This window comes from Stegostoma tigrinum, chromosome 1 (assembly GCF_030684315.1).
Source record: "Stegostoma tigrinum isolate sSteTig4 chromosome 1, sSteTig4.hap1, whole genome shotgun sequence".
NCBI lineage: Eukaryota > Metazoa > Chordata > Chondrichthyes > Orectolobiformes > Stegostomatidae > Stegostoma > Stegostoma tigrinum.
This window is the reverse complement of record NC_081354.1, coordinates 97,515,357-97,536,931: the sequence shown is the minus strand read 5'-3', so window position 1 is coordinate 97,536,931 and position 21,575 is coordinate 97,515,357. Positions and strand designations below refer to the sequence as shown.

Here is a 21,575-nt window from a genome sequence, read left to right as displayed (position 1 = left end):
TTATTTCTGGATGTCACTTATTTCTAATGTCACAGATCAAAATGGTTGTTAACAAGAGAGGAATTTGAATATATCATTAATGCAGCTGAAATAAGTCAGTATATTGTTTGGTGCTTTTTTTTCACTACAAGAGCTAAAATTAGAATTACTTTTCCTTCAGTCAGTTCAGGTAATCTGTCCAATTGGCTTCTTTCTCCTCCTGGATATCTGGTGACAAGACTATTATTGAGTAAAAGGAAATGACTTAGATACCAGCGCAGTAACAGATGAGTAAACAGACTAGCTTCATAAATTATGCAATAGCAGCCTTACAATACAGTGATAAAAATTTAGGTCATCCAATAAAGTTCACCAAATATGAATGTAAGTAAAAGAAAGTTTGACAGGGGGACTTTGGTGCAAAAGACAATCAGAATCAGAGACAGAAATGCAGGGAGAAAACACGGTGACTGACTACTGAGTAATACAGGAATAAGGAATATCTGAAGAACTGACCCTTGATTCACTTCCACCCAGTACTGAGCTGCAGCTCAAAGATCTCAAAATATTTCAAACTGTACACACCATTATACCTAAATTTATAGCTGACCACGTGAACAGTATGATTTGAAAGTAAAACTTACTTGTCTCAACTTAGTAAATTCCCCACTGTAGTCCTTGATTTTAATTCACACACTCTTTCTCTCTCCCTTTGAGAATGTAATGTGAATCCGGCAGCCCTGTACACTGCCAATACTCTTCTTCAATCACATGACCCACCCAAATTTAGGGCGGGTGCAAAGGGGGAAGGGTGGAGTTATAAAAGCTCTGGACCATAGTCCTAACGTTGCTCAGAACCACTTCAGAACTTTACAGCCATGGTACGACAATTTATAGTTCTGAAAAAGAATACTGACAGATTAACTGAGGTCATTGTGTCAATTAACTGAGAATAAAACGAGTAAAGCCTCTGTGATCTGCAGTAAAGAATATTCTTAAATTCATCTGTCAAACTAGAGATCCTTTTTGCAATAATGAGTCTGAAGGAAGTGGAAAACTATGAAAGTGGTCAGAAGTCCTCCTTCCTTTTGTAATTATAAAGCCTGTTTGAGCCAGAAAATTCAAAGTAGCATTAAGCCAGCAGGTTCAGTGAGAGGCTATTGAGGTTTTGCTGAAATGCTGTGTTAAAAGACTGGAGCTGTTGATGGAGATCTGCCAAGATTTTTGTGTAAAGCCCGACTAGAAGATTGCCAACGAAGCAAACGGAGAAGAATTAACATTGAGGACTGAACATTGGCTCAGTCCAGAAAGTAGAGACTCCAGCAAACAAAGGATTGTTTTTACACGGGAAGTTTGTTATGAACTGGACTGCTCTCTCCGAAAGGACGGTGGAAGCAGATACAATAACTTTCAAAAGAGAGTTCCATTTTATACATGAAGGCTTTAAAAATTACTGGGCTGTAATGAAAGGGAAAGGAAGTGGAAAGAAGGTCTTTCAAACAGCGAGCACCGGCTTGATGGGCTAAATGACCTGCGCTATGATTATGGTGACGGGGCAATACGCTCTAAACCAAAGTATGCACTATTAAAGCAGAAGCTCAGGGGCCAGTGTACATGCCCATGTACGTAATATTTGGCTGCATTGGTGATGAGTGAAAATATGACAATTTCCCATTTTATGTGTGCTGTATACATTGTGCAGATTGATACATTAATATAAATAAGCCAATGATTTTTGTGTGATGAATATGTTGTTAACTGAATGTATTGAAATTCTCTTTGGTAACTTTGTTGTTCAATATTGGCCAAGGTTTTTAGGATGGCAGTGTTTCCTTCCCACGCCACTCTAAGTGCCAATGATGTTAGCATTGGCTGCTGCTTCACCGTAGGACCATCACAGAAAGGTGTTTAGGGATGTTTGCTGATGATTTCAAAATGTTCAGCACAATTCATGACTCCTCAGATACTGAAGCATTTTTTTCAGTCAATATGTTCAGAGATTTTATGACACATCTCTGAAAAAGGCAGGACGTGAACTTAAGCCTCCCTGTTCAGGGTTAAGAATATTAATACTACACCACATGAGCCCTCCTGACCCTTAGGCTGCCTGTGTTCACAAGCAGAAATGACCTGGACAACACTCAGGCTTGGATTAATAAATGGTAATTAACATTCATCTCAGAGATATGCCAAGCAATGACCATCTCCTACAAGAGAGAATCCAACCACTGCCCCTGAACGATGAGTGGTGTTATCACTGAATTCTGTCAACACACTGGGGGTTACCATTGACCAGAAACTGAACATGACATTGCTATGATACTGTGGCTACAAAAGCAGGCCAAAGACTGGGAATTCTGTGGCGAGTACTTCACCTCCTGACTTCCCAAAGCCTATCCAGCATCTTCAAGGCACAAGTCAGGAGTGTGACAGAACGCTGCCCACTTGTCTGGATGAGTGCAGCTCGAACAACCCTCAAGGTGCTTGCCACCATCCAGGACAAAGCAGCCTGCTTGATTGGTACCACTTCCATCACCTTCAATGTTCACTCCCTCCACCACTGATGCACAGTGGTAGCACTGTGAAATATTTACATTTGGGGAGGTGATGGCCCAGTGCTATTATCACTGTACTGTTAAACCAGAGACCCAGATAATGTTCTGGGGATCTGGGTTCAAATCCTACCATGGCAGATGGTGGAATCTGAATTGTGGAGTTGAAATGCCCATCAGCCATGATTAAATAGCAGAGTGGACTCGATGGGCTGAATGGCCTTACTTCCACTCCTATGTCTTACGGTCTTATTTACATGGTACAGTGCAATAAATTATTGAGTTTCCTTTGACAGCACTTTCTAATCTTGCAACATTGACCATCCCAATGGAAATACCACCACCTGCAAGCCAAAAACCACCCTGACTTGTAACTATATGACAATTCCTTCAGTGCTGCTAAGTGAAAAACCTGGAAATCATTTCCCAACAGCACTGTGCTTGCCTCTACATCACATGGGCTGCTGCAGTTCAAGAAGGCAGCTTCCCATTACCTTCTGCATGGCAATTATGGTTGGGCAACAAATACTGGCGTCGCCTTTGATGCCCACATCCATGAACAAATTTACAAAAAGGCAACTTAATGGCCTCACGTGGTTCAAGAGCAGGAGCAGCTGTCACTAGTTTCACTGTAAAATTGTGGAGAGATTGAGGTGGGGAAGGCTGCTGAGATGGCCACCTGAGGAATTTTACGGGGAGCCACTGCCTCCCCATGCAACTTGCAAATCCATCAACAGAAGAATTCAAAATTCTGCTGTAATAATTTAAAACCATTCATCAAATCAAAATTTTCATTGAAATGAATGAATCGTTACCTGATAAGTGTGAGTTTGCAGTTTTCTGTCTGCTGTTTCCTGATTTTACATCTCGATTGTGCTGATCTTTACAGTTACTCTCACTGGCAGAAAGTGCAATGATGAGAAGTCAGTGAGGAGAGAAAGGGAAGACGATGAAGAAGAATAGCGTGTGAATTGAATTCATGCAACATTATTTTGCACCACAAGGTGAGGTATTGGATTTCATGCAACATTTTCACTGCCTGTGCACATCAGTGTAAATTAGTGGCAGGCAGGACACTTTGCATAGTATGAACATGCTCCTACAATGAGCACAACAGGTTGTAAATAGCTGATAAAATTGTCTATTCCAGTGGAGCAAGGCAGTGAGGTCATGATGCTGTGGATTCACGTATCTTTTACCGGGTCTCCATGTTCCACAATCTCTCGGGTTTTGTTTGAGAAAAGTTCTCGGTAACCATTCCAGGAAGCAGTTTAACAGGGAATTATTTTCACAAACAGTGTCAGAGAGTTGAGACAGCGCTGCACTCTGGTGTTCCTGCTAAAAATATCCATCATAAAGTGGCCAATGCCTGTTGGTCAATCTCGGATTTTGCTGCTAAAAGCATTTCCCTTATAATCCTGACTGGAACTTTGACTGGGAGATGGAGGCCCAACTTGAATTATAGTGATTCCAATCTCATATTAGAGCACCCAGTTTCACCCTTCAGGCAAATGTGGAAGCTGCTTACACTCTTTGCTTACTCATTGTGGCCGATCAGGAGGTTTAGAAACAGAATGAGAGTAGCAGCTACACAGTCACAGTTCAGTGAGGAGAGAACACGATGTTGAGGTATCAGTGTTGACAAATGCCAGACCAAAACTAACAATGCAATTCAAGGAAGGGCAAAGTCTACAGTGGACTGGAAGGATATCAAGTCAAAAAGATAAAAGTTGAAAGCTAGATAAAGGTGAACCATGTGCAATCTGCCCAGAGATATTTTAAAAGACAAAGAGAATGTGAAAGGTGTCCACACCACTATCTATCAAAACAGTTTAAGCTTCAACCAGCCCACTTCGTAAAAGGAGAGAATGGTGCAAGGGTTAAAATACAGAAAGAATATGAATAACTTCATTCATGTCTTCAAAGAACATAAGGGATTCTGATGTTTGTGATGTTTTCAACTTCTGGTGTGTTTTTGAAACACACCCAGGGCCCATCCTTTGCCTCTGCCAGGTGATTTCTGGTAGGTGATTGATGGGCTGAAACCTTTCTACTTTGAGGTCTGCTTAGTTACACGTGTACGACAAAAGAAGCAAAGAAACCCAGGGGCTGATTTTAAAGTTATCTGCCGGGCAGAAACTGAGCAGCTCAGCAATTTAGGTCAACCATGTTCTTTTTGGCTCGGGTCTAGGCCCGAAACGTCAGCTTTTGTACTCCTGAGATGCTGCTTGGCCTGCTGTGTTCATCCAGCCTCACATTTTGTTGTCTTGGATTCTCCAGCATCTGCAGTTCCCATTATCTCTTTTTGGCTCTCACTATCTTTTATCTTTACTGGGTCTTCTGAGCATAGTTGGCGAGGAATTCAGTGTGAGGTCACAGGAGTCCTTGTTATGGATCTGGATTGGGATCTAGTGTGGTCTGTTATTTTAATTCTAACATGAATGAAAACCATGATCGCTTTCATGCCGAGCAAAAATTGGTTGAAGAGAATCATAAGCAGAAGAAGGGTTTTCAAAGAAAACTTTGTGCTTTGTTTCATGGAGTCATGAGGTAGCTATTCCAATCTGTCTTCCCCTTCCTGAACTCCAATTTCCTCCCTTCCCACAGCCAAACTGCACATGCCAAACTTGCAAGCAGTCCAGTTAAGTCTGAAATCAGGAAGGCGATGGCTTAAGGTTTTTTAATTTCTTTCACTAGATGAGGACATTGTTGGCTAGATCAGCATTTATTGCTCATCCCTAACTGCCCAGAGGGCACTTAAGAGTCAATCGCATTGCTGTGGGTCTGGAGTCACATGTAGGCCAGACCAGGTAAAGATGGCAGTTTCCTTCCCTAAAAGTGATTAATGAACCACACGAGTTTTTCCTGACAATTGATATGGTGATCATTAGGTTCTTAATTCCTGATATTTCTTGAATTCAAATTCCACCATCTAGCCTGGTGAGATTCAAACCCAGGTCCCAAAAATGTCACCTGGATTTCTGGATTAACAGTCTGCGATAATACCACGAGGCCATCACCTTCTTGTTAGAGTGTTAATTCAGACCCTGGTAACAACCTGGCCATGGTAGACAGTGGAATTCGAATTCAATAAAATAAATCGGGAATTAAGAATTTAATGACACTGTGAAACTATTGACAATTGTCAGAAAAAAAGCATCTGGCTCACTAATGTCCTTTAGGGAAGGAAATTTGCTGTGCTCACCCGGTGTAAGCAACAAGTGACTCCAAACCACAACAATATGTTTGACTCTCAACTGCCCACTGGGCAATTAGGGATGGGCAATAAATGTTGGCCTGGCCAGCGATGCCCTGATCCCGTGAATGAGTTAAAAAGTGCAAAAATCACTGAGGGAGACGAAATCACTGTCAAGGTGATAAAGTTACAATTGCTTGCATCAAAGATATTACATTGGGGTAAAAAATAGACTTATGGTAAAGAGACTGTGGAATGCTGGGAAGCTATAGATGATCATCAGCCATGTACATGTGGAAATTGATCCTTTGACAGATGGAGACACAAACAAGACAGAGAATGGACCCTTTAGAGTCTTTGGGTCTCCCAAAGTGATAACAATAGAATGAAAATAAGAAGTCATTGCTAGTGATGTTGCCCCTTACTCTACCAGCTGGCAAATCAACTTCCTACCTATCATCCATTGGACCTCTGACTGAACTGGGCCAAAGGGGGAAAAACAATCCCAATGAATTGGACAAAGCAGATTTCAATGTATTTTCCAAAAACAAAGAAGCATAAAATTAAACAATATCAAAACTTTTACTTCTCAAGAACTGAATAATAATATTGGCTTTTAGTTTTATACTGGCACAGTTAATCAGCAGAAATGATATGGGAATGATGCAGGATTTGTGATTTATGATTTTGATTGTATGTATGATGTCATTATGTCCTTAATGCCTCACTAATATGTACATTTCCAGAAATGGTTGGCCATTTCTCTTCGAACTGATGTCACAAAATGTGTCTTAAGCAAAAATGGGCAAAATGTATTCCATCTCATCTTAACTCCAATAGCCCATCCCTTGGCAGATGGTGTACATCCAACCCACTATAAGTAGGACTTATAGATGACAGGATGATCAAATATAAAAGAGAAGATGCAATATTATCATTGAATAAGATCTTGTTCAACCCTTATCTTGACACCCTCACGTTGTGGATGATATACAAGTCCCAGAAAAGCTTCAGATGAGAGCTGATTCAATTCATACCTCAATTAAAGCCTCTTAGTCATCAAAATACATTTAGAGACCTGGATCTTTTTCACTTAGAACAGCATCAAGTTGAAACAATTTAATTGAAGGTTTGGAACTCTGGAGGGATGAGTGTGAATAAATTGTTCTCAAGGAGGTTAGGGTAATCCAGGGACAGTGGTATAAATCATATATGATAGAGCTTGGCTAGATGATAGGAAAGAGATCTTAGAGTGCAGTAGTTCCTATCTCTGAGCCAGAAGTTATGGGTTCATGTCCCACACCATAAATCTTTAATATCAATATCTCAGTAATGCTGACAATGACAACTCTTACTGATTCTTGTAAAAACTCATCTGATTCACGATTGTCCTTTAGGAAAAGAAATCTGCCATCCTTAGCTGGCCTGACCTACATGTGACTGCAGACCCACTGTAATGTGGCTGTCCCTTAACTTCCTCATGAAATTGCCTGGACAGCTATTCATTCAAGAACAGTTAGGAATGGACAACATATGTTGGTCATGTTTTGACAGTGAAGCCCACAATCTGTGGATGAGTGATAGAAACAATTCAAGCCATGAATGAAGCTGTGACAAAGGTAGGCCAGGGCCTAGTTAACACACCAAGTTGCACCATGGTGACATCATTAGTGCCATAACTTGATGTTGACGGAGGGGGGAAGAGGACCAAACTGTTGAATTACTAACAGCTGGTCCAAGAAAAGATCTACCAGCATCCCTGTGTTCAGTGGCTCTTTTAGCACTCCTTGTGCTCCTGGAGGAATATGGGTGTTCCATTTAGACTTTTCAATGGTGAAGTCAGCCTCCCCAGTTTGCCATCCCACTCCCAGCCTCTCGCCTGCTATTCACAATTCCTAATGCTCTGTCTGAATTTGTGGACTGTTAATATCTGCAAAGGATTGCCCTCCCACGCAATTCACACATGCAATGCAGTTTATTCTATTTCAGTAGTTGGGGATCTCCTGCTTAGTACTCATAGCACCCATTCAAGTCAGGCAATGGTCCACTTTAAACTGGAAATTAGGGTCTTTGGATGAAAAAGTAGTAGATTGTCATTTTAGAATCCAATTAGATGGAATCTACACAGTGCTCACAGAAGGAGGAGCACATACTGATTTGATCGAAGGTTTCATGTTTAGGAGTTTTTACATCAGCCTGATGACAGAGTACCAACAAAGCCTGCAGTAGAGGAGCTTAGATAACAAAGTGTGAAGCTGGATGAACACAGCAGGTCAAGCAGCATCTCAGGAGCACAAAAGCTAAGTGTGTGATGAAATGGGGGATGATCACACTTGGATATAAAGATTGTGGAACTGCTAATGACAGATCACTAAGAGAGGGAGTGAGCATAGCAATGGTGAGAATTGACACTAGGGGAGGGTGAGGTAGAGACAGACCTGGTGAGTTGGCCACCGTGGGGGTGAAAGTGGCTCTGCTGTTGGATTGGGGAAAATAAAAACCTTTCATCCTGGCAGTGCTGAAAATGTATTGAATCCTGTCATTTTTGCCTTCTTTGACATACGGGGTGTTCCTGAGGTTTGTTGAACCTGCCTGAAATTAGTTACAATTGAAAAGATTTTTGAAAAGGAGGTATGCAGCCTCCATACATTAAAAGCTGTTACTTGCTTCAGTCTCTTCAGTATGGATTCGTTGTCTGTTCCCCAAGTATGTAAACAGGTTGATGTAGCGGATAGAAACATAGAGATGTGGAAAATAGGAGCAGGAGTAGGCCATTCATTACCATCATGGCTGATCATCTAACCCTGTTCCTGCTTTTTCTCCATATTCTTTGATCCCTTTAGGCCTAAGCAGTATATTTATATCAGACTCCTTCTTGAACTGTTTTGGTCTCAACTACTTTCTGGGCTCACAGTCTTATGATGTCAGTTAACCTTTTCGGGTACTAGCTGTCTTGTACGATACAGGTATTTAAATTATTAGACAGGGATAGAATGCTTTCACTAGCACGAAGATCAGAAATTAAAAGGGTAGAAACTTAATATAATTGGTAGTAAAGCCAAGGGGAAATGAATATTTACTAAATGCGGTGATCTAGAATCCCCTTCTGGGTGCACATCCCAATAGAAACTTTCAAAAGGATGTTGGATATTTTTAGAAATGAAACACTTGCAAATCTATGGGGAAAAAACAGGAGAGTGTAACTAATTCAGCTTGTTTCTTCAAAGAGGCAGTGTCAGGCTGAATGGCCTTACTCTGTACTATACCATCATCATTCTGTAATTCTCTGATTCTGCTGAGGTTACAACTGTTTTTGGCTAATTGGTTTCAATTAATTGCTGTTAAATATTCAATTGTTGAATCAATAAACTTGGATTATTCAGATGTTGCTATAAATTTTAAAAATTGTTTAATTGAACTTAAAGTACATAAATGTTTGTTGCATAATGCTTTGAACATTATACTAAAATAATGCTATTTAATTGATATCTTTTACAGAAAATCTAAATGCTGCTAATGTTTGTGAAAACATTTTATGATGCTTAGATTATACAATTAATAATTTAGTTCCCACATTTCAGTCATGGATCTATTGACTCAGTTTCCATTCTTGCTTTGGATACACCCTATTTGTAATCTTTTGTTTTTGGCAACCATGTGCTGAAATACGGTTAGTTCTGGCAATTTCCATTATTTCAGCCTTTCGCTACTTTGCCTGAAGGTGACTGAGATACACATCAGCAGCCACATGCTCATGAGAACTGATATAAATTGCAATGCTAAATAGTTGGCAGCTTTTAAAATCCTGCATCTGCCAGGATTGCTTTTACAGTGCCAGAATGCCCCAGTTACTAACAGGGTAGTAATATTGCTTCTGGCATGTAAACTTGGAACCAAAATACTGTTATTGCATTTCAGGTATCTTGCATAAACATTTCCAGCTCAGGTACAGATTTTCAACTCAACGTTTTCCATGGCATGGAAGCTGAAGTTAGTGGAAAAGCTCAGCAGGTCTGGCAGCATCTGTGGAGAAAATATTAGAGTTAGTGTTTCGGGTCCGATGACCCTTCAAGACCCTTCCAGGGTTTAGGAAAACTGACAGTAGAAAGGGGTGGAGAAGGGGCAGGAGCTGCAGCTTCAAGAGGAATGACAGTGTAGAACTGTAACAGGACATTGACAAGTTGGTGTAGTGGATGTGTGGGTGGCTAAGGTTCAATGCAGAGTGATGTGAGCTGATGCGTTTTGGTAAGAAGATCATGAACAAGAACAGGTACGATTGTAAAGCAGGTGCAGAAGCAGAAGAACCTGACTATGCTCAGATCATTGAAGATGGCAGGAAAGGTGGAGACAAAACAGTTAATGAAGCAGATGGCACCCTCAACTTTATTCATAGGAGAGTACAGCATAAGAACAAGGAAGCTATGCTGAACTTTTTAAGACACTTATCAGATCACAGCTGGAATAGTGTGCACAGTTCTAGGCTATACTGAGGAAATTTGGTATGTCCACAATGATTCTTAATAACGCACCACAGAAAGCATCCTATTTGGATGCATCACATCTTCCTATGGCAACTGCTCTATCCAAAACAGCAAGAAATTACAGAGACGTGTGAGCGCAGCCCAGTCCATCATGAAAACTTATCTTTCCATTGTCAAAAAATGTGGAGGTGGAAAAGCACAGCAGGTCAGACAACACCCAAGGAGCAGGAAAGCTTTGGGTCAGAGCCCTTCTTCAGGACTTTCCATTCACTCCCTCTACACTTCCCACTGCCTCTGGAAAGCAGCCAACATAATCAAAGATCCCTCCCACCCCTGTTAAACTCTCTTACAACATGCAGAAGATACAAAAGTTTGAAAGCACATACAAATAGATTCAAGAACAGCTTCTTCCCTGCTGTTATCAGATTTATGAATGAACCTTTCATATATTGGAGTTGATCTTTCTCTGCACTTCCTCTGTATTTTGCATTCTTTTCTATTGCCCTGATGTACTTACGTAAGGTATGATATGTCTGGATAGAATGCAAAACAATACTTTTCACTGCATCTCGGTACATGTGGTAACAATGAATCAAAAGTGCCACATTATAGAAGAGATGTTTAAGCATTGGAAGAGAGTACAGGCGAGATTTACGAGAATGTTTGCAGGGATGAAATGTTTCATTTAGGATGAGGTATTGCATAATTTGTGACAGTACCGCATGGCGAGAAGAAAACAAAGAGGAAATCTGATATTTTTTCAAAATCACGAGAGAGCTGGATAGAGTAGATAGGGAGAAATTATTTTTGCTCATGAAACAGTCAAGAACCAGAGGGCCAAGCAGCATCTTAGGAGCACCAAAGCTGACGTTTCGGGCCAAGACCCTTCATCAGAAAAGAGGAATGGAGAGATGGTTCTGAAATAAATAGGGAGAGAGGAGGAGATGGACCGAAGATGGATAGAGGAGAAGACAGGTGGAGAGGAGAGTATAGGTGGGGAGGTAGACAGGGGATAGTCTGGGGAGGACGGACAGGCCAAGGAGGTGGGATGAGGTTAGTAGGTGGGAAATGGAGGTGTGGCTTGAGGTGGGAGGACGGGATAGGTGGGAGGAAGAACAGGTTAAGGAGGCGGGGACGAGCTGGGCTGGTTTTGGGACGCAGTGGGGGAAGGGGAGATTTTGAAGCTTGTGAAGTCCACATTGCCATTGGGCTGCAGGGTTCCCAAGTGGAATATGAGTTGCTGTTCCTGCAATCTTCGGGTGGCATCATTATGGCACTGCAGGAGGCCCAGGATGGACATGTCCTCTAAGGAATGGGAGGTGCAGTTGTTTATTGCGAACCAAGCGTAGGTGTTCTGCAAAGCGGTCCCCAAGCCTCCACTTGGTTTCCCCAATGTACCAGCACTTACTAAATCTTCTGCAGTTCCATGCAATTCTCTAAATGACACTACTCACCATAATAGTCCCAGACAGTATAAATTCTAAGCAGTGTAGAACAACATTGCTTCATTGGAGTCTCCACTGATGATGTCACCTAACATGGTGATAGAACATAGAACATAGAACATAGAACATAGAACATAGAACAGTGCAGCATAGAACAGGCCCTTCAGCCCACAATGTTGTGCCGACCATTGATCCTCATGTATGCACCCTCAAATTTCTGTGACCATATGCATGTCCAGCAGTCTCTTAAATGACCCCAATGACCTTGCTTCCACAACTGCTGCTGGCAACGCATTCCATGCTCTCACAACTCTCTGTGTAAAGAACCCGCCTCTGACATCCCTTCTATACTTTCCTCCAACCAGCTTAAAACTATGACCCCTCGTGCTAGCCATTTCTGCCCTGGGAAATAGTCTCTGGCTGTCAACTCTATCTATGCCTCTCATTATCTTGTATACCTCAATTAGGTCCCCTCTCCTCCTCCTTTTCTCCAATGAAAAGAGACCGAGGTCAGTCAACCTCTCTTCATAAGATAAGCCCTCCAGTCCAGGCAGCATCCTGGCAAACCTCCTCTGAACCCTCTCCAAAGCATCCACATCTTTCCTATAATAGGGCGACCAGAACTGGACGCAGTATTCCAAGTGCGGTCTAACCAAAGTTTTATAGAGCTGCAACAAGATCTCACGACTCTTAAACTCAATCCCCCTGTTAATGAAAGCCAAAACACCATATGCTTTCTTAACAACCCTGTCCACTTGGGTGGCCATTTTAAGGGATCTATGTATCTGCACACCAAAATCCCTCTGTTCCTCCACACTGCCAAGAATCCTATCCTTAATCCTGTACTCAGCTTTCAAATTCGACCTTCCAAAATGCATCACCTCGCATTTATCCAGGTTGAACTCCATCTGCCACCTCTCAGCCCATCTCTGCATCCTGTCAATGTCCCGCTGCAGCCTACAACAGCCCTCTATACTGTCAACGATACCTCCGACCTTTGTGTCATCTGCAAACTTGCTGACCCATCCTTCAATCCCCTCATCCAAGTCATTAATAAAAATTACAAACAGTGGAGGCCCAAGGACAGAGCCCTGTGGAACCCCACTCACTACTGACTTCCAGGCAGAATATTTTCCTTCTACTACCACTCACTGTCTTCTGTTGGCCAGCCAATTCTGTATCCAGGCAGCTAGCTTCCCCTGTATCCCATTCCTCCTGACCTTCTGAATGAGCCTACCATGGGGAACCTTATCAAATGCCTTACTGAAGTCCATATACACCACATCCACAGCTCGACCCTCATCAACTTTTCTAGTCACATCCTCAAAAAACTCGATAAGGTTTGTGAGGCATGACCTACCCCTCACAAAGCCGTGTTGACTGTATTTGATCAAGCCATGCTCTTCCAGATGGTCATAAATCCTATCCCTCAGAATCCTTTCTAACACCTTGCAGACGACAGACCTGAGACTTACTGGTCTGTAATTGCCGGGGATTTCCCTATTTCCTTTCTTGAAGAGAGGAATTACATTTGCCTCTCTCCAATCCTCAGGTACGACTCCAGTGGAGAGCGAGGATGCAAAGATCTTCGCAAGTGGCGAAGCAATTGCATTTCTCGCTTTCCAAAGCAGCTGAGGACAAATCTGGTCCGGGCCTGGCGACTTGTCAATCTTAATGTTTGACAAGATTTTCAGCACATCAGCTTCCTCTATCTCTATCCATTCCAGCATGCACACCTGCTCTTCAAAGGTTTCATTCACTACAAAGTTCGTTTCTTTCGTAAAGACAGAAGCAAAAAACTCATTTAGGGCTTCCCCTACCTCTTCAGACTCCACACACAAGTTCCCTATGCTATCCCTGATCGGCCCTAATCTTTCTTTGACCATTCTCTTATTCCTCACATAAGTGTAAAATGCCTTCGTGTTTTCCCTAATTCGTTCTGCCAAGCCTTTCTCGTGCCCCCTCCTGGCTCTCCTCAGACCATTTTTGAGCTCCTTCCTTGCCTGCATGTAATCCTCCCTAGCTGAACTTGACCCTAGCTTCCTCCACCTTATGTAAGCTACCTTCTTCCTTTTCACAAGAAGCTCCACCGCTCTCGTCATCCAAGGTTCCTTTATGTTACCCCTTCTTGCCTGTCTCAGAGGGACATATTTACTCATCACTTGCAACAACTGTTCCTTAAACAGTCTCCACATGTCTATAGTTCCCTTACCATGGAACAATTGCTCCCAGTCCATGCTTCCTAACTCATGTCTAATCGTGTCATAGTTTCCTCTTCCCCAATTAAATATCCTCCCATTTTGCCTAATCCTCTCCCTCTCCATAGCTATGTAGAATGTGAGGCAGTTATGGTCACTATCACCAAAATGCTCTCCCACCACAAGATCTGATACCTGGCCCGGCTCGTTTCCGAGCACCAAGTCTAGAATGGCCTCTCCCCTCGTCGGCCTGTCAATGTACTGCGTTAGGAAACCCTCCTGAACACACCTTACCAAAACAGCTCCATTCAAATCTTCTGCTCGAAGGAGGTTCCAATCAATATTAGGAAAGTTAAAGTCACCCATTACAACAACCCTACTGCGTGCACACTTTTCCAAAATCTGTCGACCTATGCTTTCTTCAATCTCCCTGCTGCTATTGGGGGGCCTGTAGTAAACCCCTAACGAGGTGACTACTCCCTTGCTGTTCCTAACTTCCACCCACACTGACTCAGTAGGCAGATCTTCCTCGACAAAGGAAGCTTCTGTAGCTGCGATACCCTCTCTGATTAGTAGTGCTACACCCCCTCCTCTTTTTCTCCCCTCCCTATTCTTTTTAAATATTCTAAACCCTAGGACATCCAGCAACCATTCCTGCCCCTGAGAAACCCATGTCTCTGTTATGGCCACAACATCATAGCACCAGGTACTGATCCATGCTCTAAGTTCATCACTTTTATTCCTGAGACTCCTTGCATTAAAGCAAACACACTTTAACCGATCCCTTGGTTCCTTCCCACTAGCTGGTCTACCTCTTGCTACTGCCTCACCTGCATCAACTTTCACCTCTGGTATACAGCTCAGGTTCCCACCCCCCTGCCATACTAAATGATGAAATGCCTGAACGAAAACAAGCCAGCTCGGTGAGCAAGTCAACAAACTCACAGCCAATCTCTCACTATATTTGAGACATAGAGATCATTGCAGTGATGATGAGCCAGGAATCATATGATCAGTCTGATATTGGATGCAGTGGTGGATTGCAAACTGACAGGATTGCATATGACACTCATTGTGGCCTAGAATCTCCCTGCGGCGCTGGGATTGAGTGCCATTATTATCCTGACAGAGCTAAGCAATTCTACCTGTATCCTGGAACCATATTTCAGTTGGTTTTGCAACAGGTGCAACAGTTGTGTGACAGCTTTCCTCATGGAGGCAGCTCACCCACTACTCCTTACTTTAGAAGCATAGAAATATTGAAGATAGGAGCAGGAAGAGGCCATTTGGCTCTTTGACCCTGCTCCACCATTCCTCTGCATCTTACCGATGCCTCCTTTTAAGCCTGTAAGACCATAAGGAATAGGGACAGGAGTAGGCCATTCAGCCAATCAAACCTGTTCACCGTTCAGTAAGATCTGACATTCTTCACATTCACTTTCCTGTGTTTTTCCCATAACACTTGATTTTCTGACTGATCAGGAATCTATATATCTTAACCTTAAATATGCAAAAGGACTGTGCCCCCCAACGTTCTGTGTCATGGAGTTTCAAAGATTCATAACCTGTTGAGAAAAGAAATTCCCCCTCATCTCAGTGTTAAACGGGTGCCCCTTTTACTCTGAGTCTACACTCTCTGATCTCAGACTCTCCCATAAGAGGAAACATTGTCCCAGCATTTACCCTGTCAAACCCTGTATGAATCCCGTGTTTCAATCAGATCACCTACAATTCTCCTAAACTCCAGTAGGTAGAGTCCCAATCTGTTTAACCTTTGCTGAAAAGAGAATCCCTTCATACCAGCGGTTCTCCTGCTGAACCTCTCTGAACCGACTCCAATGAAACCACATCTTTTCTTAAATAAGGGTACCAAAACTGCTCAAAGTACTCCAGATATGGTCTCACCAGCACCTTGCACAGTTGTTTCTGTGCCTTGTTGGTGCTGCTGCTCCTCATTCTCCCGCAGAACAACCATTGTTGAAGTTAGACAGCTGATACAAAGCACAGAAAGACTCTTGTGTGTCTACCGAGTTCTTGAGATGAGTTTTTTAAATGTCTTTACAGCAGTTGAAACTGCCACAATAAGGTTAATAAGCAATGTAAAATGACTAATGACAAACCACACTTCATGGAGGTTAGGATTTCTTTAATGAACCCTTTTGCAGTTTGCTTTCCAACTGATACTATTCTGAATTATTGGGTGGACTGAAGAATGAGCAATCCAGATGCTATTGCAGACCAGTCTCAGAAAAATGTCCTAAAATTGGTGCCAGAGCCTAATTTAAATATTTTAAGTAGCAGCTGAGAAGACAAAGGGTCACCTAAAACTACAATGTGATTTCAGCCTCTATTTGACTTGTGTGAACAGGGCAAGATATTAAAGCATTTAACAACACAGAACGTGCCTAAAGTGACAAAATAAGGTCTAATTATCCAACCCAGCCCTGAAAAGGTATTTAGCACTGAGTTTACCATTTCTGTCCATGTTAATCTCATTGCTGACACAAATACCAGCTGTCAGAATATTCATCCTCATATATCAAAACAACATTCAGATTTCTTATCTTTACATGCTCTATAAGATGGTAGATAGCAACATTTCCCAACAATCCTGCAAAGTGGTGAATCAAGACAGAATATAGTTTAGATCATTTCACTCATTAACTTAACCAACCAAGAACCAGGAACATTGGGCTGACTTATTATTGGAAACAGTTTGGATACAGGGAGAAACCAGCTCCCACCCACCACCTTTCGCTTGTCAGTACAGCATGTTGGGCTGCTTGCTGGAAAGTCTTCAAGAGAGGCAGACTGCTAATTTCCATGGGTTAATTACTCAATTAGAGCAAAATTTGCAGACTGTTTCAGTTTCAGTTTGGTTCACAGGTTTGCCAGGCTTCCTTGCCAGTGAGAAAATAGCAAGCAGTGATTGAGGGGGGCTATAATAATCTCAGTCAGACACCAGGAAATACTTAGCCTCAGAACAGTTTTCTTATCTGCTGGTGAAAAAGAGTTTATATTTAATACTTTTGCTGAGAGTTACAATGTACATTTTAGAAGTTACTTCCTGAACTCTGGAGTCTTGCTTTAAGACCATGAGATTTAGGAGCAGAAGCAATCCATTTAACTAATTGAGTCTACCCCACAATTCAATGTGATCATGATTGATCCGATAATCATCAAATTCAGTTTCCTGCCTTTCCCCTTAACCCTTGATTCCCTTACTGATTAAAAATCTGTCTATCTCAGCTGTGAACATAGAACATAGAACAATACAGCGCAGAACAGGCCCTTCGGCCCTCGATGTTGCGCCGACCTGTGAACTAATCTAAGCCCCTCCCGCTATACTATCCCATCATTATCCATATGCTTATCCAACGACTGTTTAAATGCCCCTAATGTGGCTGAGTTCACTACATTGACAGGCAGGGCACTCCATGCCCTTACCACTCTCTGAGTAAAGAACCTGCATCTGACATCTGTCTTAAATCTATCACCCCTCAATTTGTAGCTATGCCCCCTTATACAAGCTGAAGTCATCATCCTCGGAAAAAGACTCTCACTGTCCACCCGATCTAACCATCTGATCATCTTGTATGTCTCTATTAAATCCCCTCTTAGCCTCCTTCTCTCCAATGAGAACAGACCCAAGTCCCTCAGCCTTTCTTCATGGGTTCTGCGCTCCACATCAGACAACATCCTGGTAAATCCCCTCTGCACCTTCTCCAATGCTTCCACATCCTTCCTGTAATGGGGTGACCAGAACTGCATGCAATATTCCAAATGAGGCCACACTAGAGTTTTGTACAGTTGTAGCATGACATCAATGACTATTTGTGAATATTCTGACGACCCATCCTCAACAGACCTTCATGGCGAAAAACCACAAATTTACCACCCGGTGAGAGAAGAAATTCCTCCTCATATCTGTTTTAAATGGACAACCCATTACTCTGAGATTATGCCGTCTGGTCTTAGAGTCTCCCACAGGGGAAACAGCTTCTCCATTTCTGCCCTGTCAAGTCTCGCAGGAATCTCATATGTTTCATCAAGGCCACCTACTACTATTTGAAATTCCAATGGGTACAGGCTTTAGCTCCGCAGCTGAGAAGTGGTAAGCAGCTCATAGGGCAACAGGGCATTTCGGCAGAGGATCTGCTTCCTTGCCATGACTGAACACCAATATCCCAGGATATTCCCATAATGGTAGACATCTGAATTCTCTCAGAGGGTGGTTAGTGATAACACTTGCACATGTGGATCACAGTTAGTATGGATTTGTGATTGGGAAATTGGGTTTGATGACCATGGAACTTTTTGAGGATGTTACAAACAATAATGATGCAGGAGAACTGTCTGACTTTTTTTTTCAGAAGGTTTTTGATGAGTTCCCCATTGATGGATGATGAGCAATTTAAAAGCACTTGGAATGGAGTTAATGTACTGGCATGTATTAGTGATTGGCTAACAGGCAGCAAACAGACAGTATGAATGAATGGGTCATTTTCACATTGGCAGGCTGTCACTTGTGAGGTACTGAAAGGCTCAGTACTTGGGCCGCTATTGTTCACAATGTATATGAATGATTGGAGGTTGGGACTGAATGTAACATTTCCCAATTTGGGTAATGACACAAAGCCACGTAGGAATGTGTGTAGTGGCATATATGCAAAGTTTCTTCAGGAGGACTTGGACAGTCTTAGTGAATGGGCAAGGACAAAGCAGATGAAATCTAATTTGGAAAGTGTGAGGTTATTTACTTTTGTAGGAGGAGCGGTACTTCATAAATAGTGTGAGGTTGGAAAGTGTAGGAGTAAAACACAGCCGAGGTATTCTTACCAATAAGTCACTGAAGGCTAACATGCAGGTGCAGTGTACTTTTCAGAAGGCTGATGGAACATTAGCCGTTTTTAGAAACCTTGTAATTTGTTCTGATAGCCTTCCTATGATGTGGCTCCAGGAAATGTACTCAAAACGTCAGCTAGGGTTTAACTAGTATCTTTAACTAGTAACTAGTGTCTAGCCTAACCTCCCTGCTCTTGTACATTGTGCCCTTATTCTCCGTACCACAGCTCCAATGGCCGGGCCACTAAAACTGCACTGATCTCCAGTGCATCCTCCTCTATGTTTGTTAGTTTTGAAAAATTTTGAGGGCTGCACAGCATTTCACGCTACAATTATCTTTCTTCTCACTAATATTCCGTGTTCTCTTCCCGTGAGGAAAGAATAGAGGAGACGATTGAATGAGTGCAATAACATATATTCATCCAATGGATGGAATGCATTTGGTGTGAGGGAAAGGGATGATGTTATGTTAGGACAAGGCTGTCTGCAAAGTAAGTTCACTGATGAGACCACATAGAATAATAGAGTTATACAGCACAGAAAAAGACCCTTCAGTCCAATTCGTCCATGCTGACCAGACTTCCTAAATTAATTTAGTCCCATTTGCCAGCATTTGGTCCATATCACATTAGCCCCTTCCTATTCATATACCCATCCAGAAGCCTTTTAAATGTCGTAAATCTACTATGTCCTCTGACAGCTCATTCCATACACGCACCCCATCCTCTGTGTGATAAAGTTGGACCGAAGGTCCTTTTTAAATCTTTCCCCTCTCACAGTAAGCCTATGCCATCTAGTTTTGAACTCCCCTTCTATGGAGGGAAAAAACTCTTATCTATTTATCATATCCATGCCCCTGATGATTTTACAAACCTCTGTCAGGTCACCCCTCAACCTCTGATGCTCCAGAGAAAGTAACCCCAGCCTATTGAGCTCATCTGAAGGACTGTGTGCAGTATTAGTCACTTTATTTGAGATGGGTATAAAAATGTTGGAGGCAGTTCAGAGAAAGCTTGTTACATGAATACCTTGAATTGACAGGTTGTTTTATGAGGCTAGGCCTGTATTCTCTGGACTTTAGAAGAGGAAGAGGCAACTGGATTGAAGCACACAAAATCATGAGTGCTCCTGACTTTGTGGAAGTGGAAATAATGTTTCCTCTTGTGGAAGAATATAGAACAGGGGTCATAATTTACAAGTAAGGGGTCTCCCATTTAAGACAGAGATAAATGGACATTTTTTTCTCTCAGAGTATCCGGTTTGATTAGAACTCTCTTCCTGAAGAGGTGGTGGAAGCAGAGTCTCTGCATATATTTACAGACAGAGATAGATTTGTGCTAAGTAAAGGGGTGACAGGTTATTGAGCGTTGGTGGGAATACGGAGTAATCAGATCAACCATGGTGTTACTGACTGGCACAGCACGTTTGAGGGCCTGATTTGTATTTTGTATGTTTGGCAGTGATTTGCTGGAATGGACTTGAAAACGCAGAGTGAGGGGTGAAGTGTTCAGCAAAGGAAGATGCAGATGTACCACAATACACTCCTGCTTAGACCATTAAAAAATTTTTTGCATAAGTTTCAGGAATTGTGCCAGCACAGCTTTTGCCTGCATGAACTCCAAAGTGGCACTTGATTATCCTTCCTTTCCAACTCCTTTCAATCTTCAACTTGCATGGTTGGAATGTCCCTCGGAGTCGCAATTACATCATATCAGAATTTTGAAGAATTCATGGAATGATCTGATCGAGATTCAGCAAACTGTAATTTGATTTGTTTGTGAAATAGGAGCTGGCTAATATGACAGAACTTTCCTGCTGCAGCCTTTGGATTTTGCAATGTTATCAGGAGATTAGCAGAACCTTGACCTTAGTGACATCACCAAGGATTGGTACAACCTTCCACAGTGATTGTGGCAGAAGGCTGGAACTATCCCTTTGGAAATTCAATACAAAGTTTACTTTTTTAAGTCATTCACGGATGTGGTTATCGCTGGCTGGGCCAACATTTATTGCCCTGGAGAAAGTGCTGATGAGCTGCCTAAATACATTGAATTCTTCACTAGACAGTTGATTTTAAAGACATTTGGTGAGGTTAGGAACAGGAGTAGAGGGGCTTATTGATCTGTGCAGTTGGTGCAATATTTGGAACATACCACACAGTCTCACATCCCTCAAATTCCCTTGTATGTTATCCGCCTTGAATTTGCTGACAATAAACATTGCCTTGGCTTGTCTGTTCCACATGTTCTCTGCGCTCCATGTAATGTAGAATTTTGAACTGTCTGTTTATTTAATCCCAGGTTTTGTTTCATTATGTTGGCCTTGTAATTGCAAGTTTCCTCAGTTTAGTTGTGTACAGTTTACACATTAAGGAATTCAGACGTGCCATAGAATCTCACCTATGTTTCAACCTACATCTTTGTTGATTTTGAAATGTAGGCATGTCTTTTCCATCTTTCATTTAGTGGAAGTAATTGTTTCACAGTGATATAGGAATTGCCTTCACTTCTGGTTTTGCTAATATAAAGATGAGTGAGGAACGTGGATTATTGCTCAAAATGTTGCTCAAACTTCTGGTTAGTTGAAAAAGCCACAAGCCCTGCTCAACACCACCATTGATCTGCAAAACCGAGTCAGTCTCTGATACCTTACATCACATTCACCTCTGGAAGAGTTTAGACAGTTATTAATGAGTGCAGATGGGCTATTCAATTTGCCAATTCATTGTCACCAATCCTGATCTTATCCTGAATTATTGGACATGTAGATAAGCTTTTAGCTGAGATATTTTGACAACAATCAAGTCTGGGATCTCTAACTAATTTTCCTCTTCCTCACTCAGGGGCATTATAGCTATCACCAGAACTGAAATCAGCTAA

General features: G+C 42.1%; 1 protein-coding gene across 3 annotated transcripts in view; it reads right to left on the bottom strand.

Moving 5' to 3' along the window:
- LOC125450925 (Krueppel-like factor 3) overlaps positions 1-754 on the bottom strand; it is an 88,301-nt gene extending 87,547 nt beyond the window's left edge. Inside the window, exon 1 of one of the 3 annotated variants that reach the window (XM_059647153.1) lies at positions 624-754. The gene's annotated coding sequence lies outside the window, so the exon portion shown is untranslated. The remainder of the gene's footprint in view (positions 1-623) is intronic. The other 2 variants (XM_048527371.2, XM_048527399.2) reach the window with 2 other exon arrangements.
- Between the last annotated feature and the right edge of the window lie 20,821 nt (positions 755-21,575).